This window comes from Panicum virgatum, chromosome 1N, assembly GCF_016808335.1.
Source record: "Panicum virgatum strain AP13 chromosome 1N, P.virgatum_v5, whole genome shotgun sequence".
Taxonomy (NCBI): domain Eukaryota; kingdom Viridiplantae; phylum Streptophyta; class Magnoliopsida; order Poales; family Poaceae; genus Panicum; species Panicum virgatum.
In genome coordinates, this window is record NC_053145.1 from 3,166,086 (window position 1) to 3,172,570 (window position 6,485).

Consider the following 6,485-nt stretch of genomic DNA (forward strand, 5'->3'; position numbering starts at 1 on the left):
ATCCGCCACTGCCTGTTCCTGTTGGTGGCAGTCTGGCAGATGTTTTACAGCGACTCATCAAGTTCGATGGGGGGGGTCAGGCACCCTACCTCTGATGAACTCCCCTGCTCAGTGATCCAATACGCCGATGACACACTAATCGCCCTTCGTGCTGAGAAGCAAGATGTGCTGAAACTCCGGCAACTGCTCGACCAATTCGCTGATGCAACCGGATTGAAGATCAATTTTCACAAAAGTACAGTGGTGCCAATGCACGTCCCGGAGCAGGCAATGCCATGCTTCCTGGATGCTCTCGGCTGCAGAAGGGACCAGTTTCCCCAGACCTATCTTGGAATGCTACTGTCCAACATCAAACTGAACCTGAGTGCTTTTGCCCCCCTCATCAACCGACAGATACCTAACTGGCGGGCAAGCTACACTTCTCAACAGCATGGGGCGCGCTGTCCTTGTCAATGCAGTTCTTGACAGTGCATTATCTATGTCCTCTCGGCCATGCAGCTCCCACAGGGCACACTTGACGCAATTGACAAGAGAAGGAGAGCTTTCTTATGGTCTGGTGAATCCACAACCAATGGTGCACACTGCCTTGTTGCGTGGGAGCAAACGTGCTTGCCAAAGAAACAAGGAGGGCTCGGTGTCAAAAAAAAACTTGCAAATTCTCAACCAATGCTTGCTGCCGAAACACCTACACCGGCTTCACCACCCTGGGGAATCCGCTTGGGCACAGTGGGTGAGCAACCAGATCGACATTGCCTCTCTTGAAGGCAACTGTGAGGGAGCGCACTGGAACACCCTCCGGGGACTGCTGCCTGTCTACAGAGCAATCACCACCACCACTGTCGGCAATGGTCTCAACACATCCTTCTGGCACGATAACTGGCTACTGTGTGGTCGACTTGCTGAAACTTTCCCTGCACTGTTCAGCCACGCCAAAGTGCCAAATGCTTCGGTTAGCAATGTCTGCTCAGCACCTCTGCGTGCACACTTCATCTACCGGCTCTTTCAGGTGGCGACTGCAGAATTGGCAATGCTGGAAGAAATAATCGAGGAAGTACTCCTACAAGATGCACGAGATGACAGAACCTGCCCCCTTGCGGCAAGAGATGGAACATTACGTGCTGGTCCTGTATACACTGCCTGGATGAGCCTGCAGGGGGATACCCACTGCTCGTTCTATGAGTTTGTCTGGGGCAACCATGCACCGCCCCGGGTTCGTTTCTTCGCCTGGCTGTTGGTCCAAAGGAAAATACAGTGCAAAACAAACCTGCTAGCAAAACACATTGTGGATGACGCTGAATGTGAGGTGTGCCGGGATGGCACTGAAACCCCGGATCACCTAATCCTTCACTGCCAATTTGCCTCCCAGTTCTGGAGCAGGATTGGCATTACGGTGGAGCAGCTCTGGCTACTTCCAAGACCAGCAGGAGTCCCTGCGCAGCACTACCACACCTTCCTTCTACTATGCGCTTGGCAATTGTGGAAACACAGGCATGATGTCATCTTCAGAAGCCAAGACCCCTCCCTACTGCGTCTACTGCTAAGTTGCAAGGAGGAAGCTCGTCTCTGGAGCTGTAGACTACCGCAACAAGACAAGAGCGTGGCCGAGTCCTGGAGTTCTATCTTTTGTTCCAATATGTAATCTCCTACAAACCAATATTTGTTTTTTCCTTCAATGTAAAAGTTGCTGAACCCTCATGATTTAATGAGCCTCCAAAAGGCTCCAGTAATAGAATTGGTGGGGATCCTCCCCCCGTTACCCCTCAAAAAAAAAAAACTTCACGCCGCCTTCCCCGTCGCGCGGCCGTCTCCTCTATTTTGCACCGCCCTCCACGTTGCGCAGGGGTGAAGCCACTGCCGAATTGACCATGGTGCACCACTCTAGAAACTTTTATAAATTTTTAGGATTCTACAGTAATTGTAAGTTTACTTAATAATAATTTCTTTTTGGGCACCAGGCAAAACTACCATAGCTTCGGCCCTACCGTTGCGGTGCTCTCTCCGGTCACGCTGCTCCATTTGGCAGCACTGCACCCTCCGCTTTGTGTGACCCGACCTCCCCGCTCACCCATCTTCACACAGATCTCGGCATCATCGTGCTGCCCCTCCCCCCTCCGCACCCTATTGTCGTTCTAGGTACAGCTGCTTTCTCGCAAGTCGCCTGCATTCCGGTGTGATTTTTTGGGTGGTTGATCGATTTGTGGCATCGCTCGAGAGCTCGTTGGTTAGCTAGTATTCGTATACGATTCAGGTGTGTGGTCGATTGGGATGCCGGCCGAATTTTAGTTTGAAACTACTTTGTCAAGATTTGAATTTTAATTTGGGTGTGATTTGGGATTTCGTCAAGAATTTTGGAACTGATTGGCCTGGAAATTAAACATGGAAATGTAGCTTAAGCTCTCTACACATGCATTTGCCACTATTCTCATTTAATTATCTTTAATGTGGTTCAAAATTGTGATTTGCGAAATGGATACTAGCTTAATCTTGAGGTCAGAATTTGCCCATACAATATTTATAGAGGATTTGATCGACACACAATCTGCATGAATGCATACTGTATGTAGATCCAAGAATAACCAAGCTCATCTTTTATACAATTTACAAATGCAACTAATTACACTCAACCACTAAATACAATTAATAATGTGTCAAGGTTTAACATAATGATGGATTTTTAAAATTTCACCCGAATTGTTTTCTTTTGTGGTAAATTTGTATACACATACAAATGTTGATTATATCAGATAATTATCTTTAAATATATCTCCACCCACATGTTGGATAATAATACAACTCGCCAATACATTAAAGGCGGTGGTGCGACTTAGGCCTCCTTTTTCAAGTAGAGCAAAAAGGTGAGGTATGTTAACTTATTAACAAAGACACTCATAGAGTAGTGAAAGTCACCTTACCACAATTTCTAAAATTATGTTTTAAGTCTTCTCTCTTGCATCTTTGTGTCCACAAATTTTAAGATCCTATTTATTGGGACCATCACCATTTTGTTGCTCAATTCTCTATAAGGAATAAATTATCTCCACTTTTACGGCACCCCTTAGAAAAAAAAGGCATTGAGAGTGAGAGAATTTCATTTCTCATTTGATTACTCATCCAATCACATGTATTGCAATTAAATACTATTATAATCCTATAAGATAACAAAATGAAACCTAGCTTGAATCGAAGATGGCCACAAGAATGTTTCATTCATCAACTCCAAGCATGAAAGATGATGTGCCACTTTTGGAACAAAATTAGAATCAATGTTGGACTTACCGGATCATTAGCTCCTAATCTTGACACCGACTCCCGAGTAGCGGTATCAAAGTAGTGTGGTATAATTTGTTCTGTGGATCTTATACCCACACTACACTGACTGAACCTTCATCTTGACATCAACACATGAGACAAACTCTATACAAGAGAATTAACTATTTATTCACTATAATTTAGTAGAATACAAGACTCTTCCACTCTTTATGTGGCTATCTTATCATGACACAAAACTCTGTGGTTACCATGACACCTCCTACTTGATACCTGTTATGTCATGGTATGTCAAGAGGGGAGGGAGCACCTGGTGCTTATGGGTGTTGTGGTGTTGCCATGTAGCAACTTCCACGCTCTTCATGGATAATAAGGATAAGGAAAAATTCGAGTTATACATATTTTTTGAATGGTTAGAGTTTGATATTTTGTAAAGAAGAGTGTGGAAGTTGCTACATGGAAACACCACAATACCCATGAGCATCTATTTATAGGTCCTCATGGGTGTTGTGAATGTGAAGTGTTCTTGAACAAGCCGTAATCTTAAAATAACTTGAACATTCAATGATATAACAAACCTTGTAATCCGTCATTCAATAATAGAAAACGAGCTCTCCCACAGTGCATATCTCGAAGTGCTATATAGCACTTTGAATACTAAGGCTAATCCCAATTAATAGTATCATGCATATTAATTAGGTGCTACAAAAGATGCTTTTTTTGTTGATCTAGCAATGAATTAAGAGAGATAAGACAGATGTATCTTGCACAAGACATAGGTTTGTCATGAGATCTATGTCTGGCCTAAAATTTAATGTCATATATACACTTTATAAACACAACATCACATCATTTACTTGTTATGAGAGCTTCTAATAAACAACAACATGATACTGCACTAGAGATATTATCTCCAAACACCATGACAATATTGTACAATACTGCTAAAACAAAAAAATTGAGTTTAGGTGTGAGAAGATTTTTTCATGATGTATTTAACATAGTAGCATGAAGTTACATTATTCTCAGGGTGCTCACTCCTTGCTGTTATAAAGATAAGCCACATCATAAACTCAGGTGTGATTTACCGTTTTGATCCCAATAGGACTTTGGAGAACAATAATGGAGTTCCGGAGACACATGCTATCCATATGGTGTATTTTGCGGTAGATACCAAAGTGCCATGCTTGAAGTGTCAAAACTCTCGTGGCCGATGTTTTGGTAGTAATGAGTTTCAAATGGTAGACATCGCATCTATAAAGGAGCTTTGTAAAGGAGCTTTATAACATTAAGATTAATGTGTCTAATAGCTAGTAGTCTATACTGTTAAGTATTCAAGTGGCTATTTAGTATTTATATGATCTTGCGATCAGGCTCATTTAGATTAGGGAATGTGGTGTTGTGTTTTTGTGTTTGAAGTCCAAATGATTTATTATAGTGTTCACTGTAATACAGACACAACACCATAAATGTACCTCTTGTATTATTCTCGCAATTTGTTGACCGTTGTTCTCAAGTTCCTACAGTGGTACATAATGTTTTCCTCCCTGCTTGCTGAATAAATAATACTCCAGCCATTCCAAATAGGTCATTTAGCACATATTTGATGTATTAAAAAGTTATGTATCTAGAAAAGTTAAAACAACCTATAATTTAATCTGAAGACACTTTGCTTCGGTAGCAATCGGTTGTGGGATACTACAGGAAATAAAAGATTCATTTTCAAATGATAGGGAGAGATAATAATGGTTACTGGACTAAAATGCCCTCGGTCGAGTGGGGTCATTGTGTCAGATCTGAAAGGTCGTTCTTCAGGCTTGGCTCTATTGCTTCTTCCTTCCAGGTTGCTCTGTTCTCGGGTGCCAACGGATCAAAGTCATTCCACGGAATTCAACCATGCAGCCATGCTGCAACCTGAATCCTAATCCAAACTGGAATAAAAAACTTCAGGTTATTGGTGAAGAAGACAAGGTACAATTCTCAGCCAGAAAAAAGAGATAACAGAGATCAAAAGGCAGCAACCCATCCTGTTGCCAGAAAGGCAGAAACCTCAGAGCTTGGCGAAGATGGAGAGCAGCGGCTAGGACCGAGGCCGGCCAGATAGAGCTGATGGACTCGTTGCGCCACAGGCTTGTCAGAGCCAATAGCAGCCGAGGCTAGTGATAGCAATGGGAGGGACGATGGCAATGACGGCGGCCATAATGTTGTTCCCGACTAAAGAAATGGTTCGTTGATGCCTCCATTCATTTTTCATGCAACTACTTCAAAGTATACTTTTAATGTTGAAGAAGCAAATAAGTTTGTTGACGGATACCACAGATATGGAAAGAAACTGTGTGAGAACCGCCCAATTTGATATTATTTTAAACGAACCGTCGGTCATTATCATCTAGATGAGAGTTAACACGTGCTCGTCGGAGAGCGTGCCACGTGTTATCCCACATCTAGAGACATGAACAACTGACACGTCATTCATCCAAAATAATATCAAATCCGGTAGTCCCGGTATGTGCTCCAACATACGCCCAGAATCAGCATATGCACATACCGTTTACAATCGAATACATCGCTAAAAATCCACAAAGAGTAGTTTTATACAATCAGAGTTCACAGCTTAATATTACAAGTTCAGCATAGGTGGGTTTCAAACTTCACTTACAAGCCTTGGGCTCACGAAAGCCATATTAAACAGAAGCATAAAGTTTATTGCATTTACATGCTCTCGCGAAGCTCAATTACGATAAAGACTTACTAAGGTAATGACGCCTTACTCAAGGACATCATTACAGCCACCACGACCTATTCTTCCCCCGCGTTTGGATCAGCGGGGTAGAAATGGCCGAACACCACTTCGGGCTCACCTGTAACTAGGTTTAGAAAGCAACCTGAGTACAAAAGATCCTCGCAAGACTTACGCGATTACGTATACAAGGATCATGCAATGGCTCAAGTAAAAGCTTTAAGGTGAAATAATTATTGCATAAGCACTAGCTCTCTACACTAACACCTATCAAAATTAATTAATCTTGCCCAACCCAAACACTTTTAGTTGATTAAGGGAGTAATAACAAATAGATCATTGACCAGACATGATTCCAAAACCAACAATACCGAAACTCTCTAAGAGGAATTCGGCGAACCAAGAGCTTGCTCATATCCGAGAGCGCGGCAATTCGAATTGATTATAACCTTGCAAGGGTGTACTACTTTACCCACAC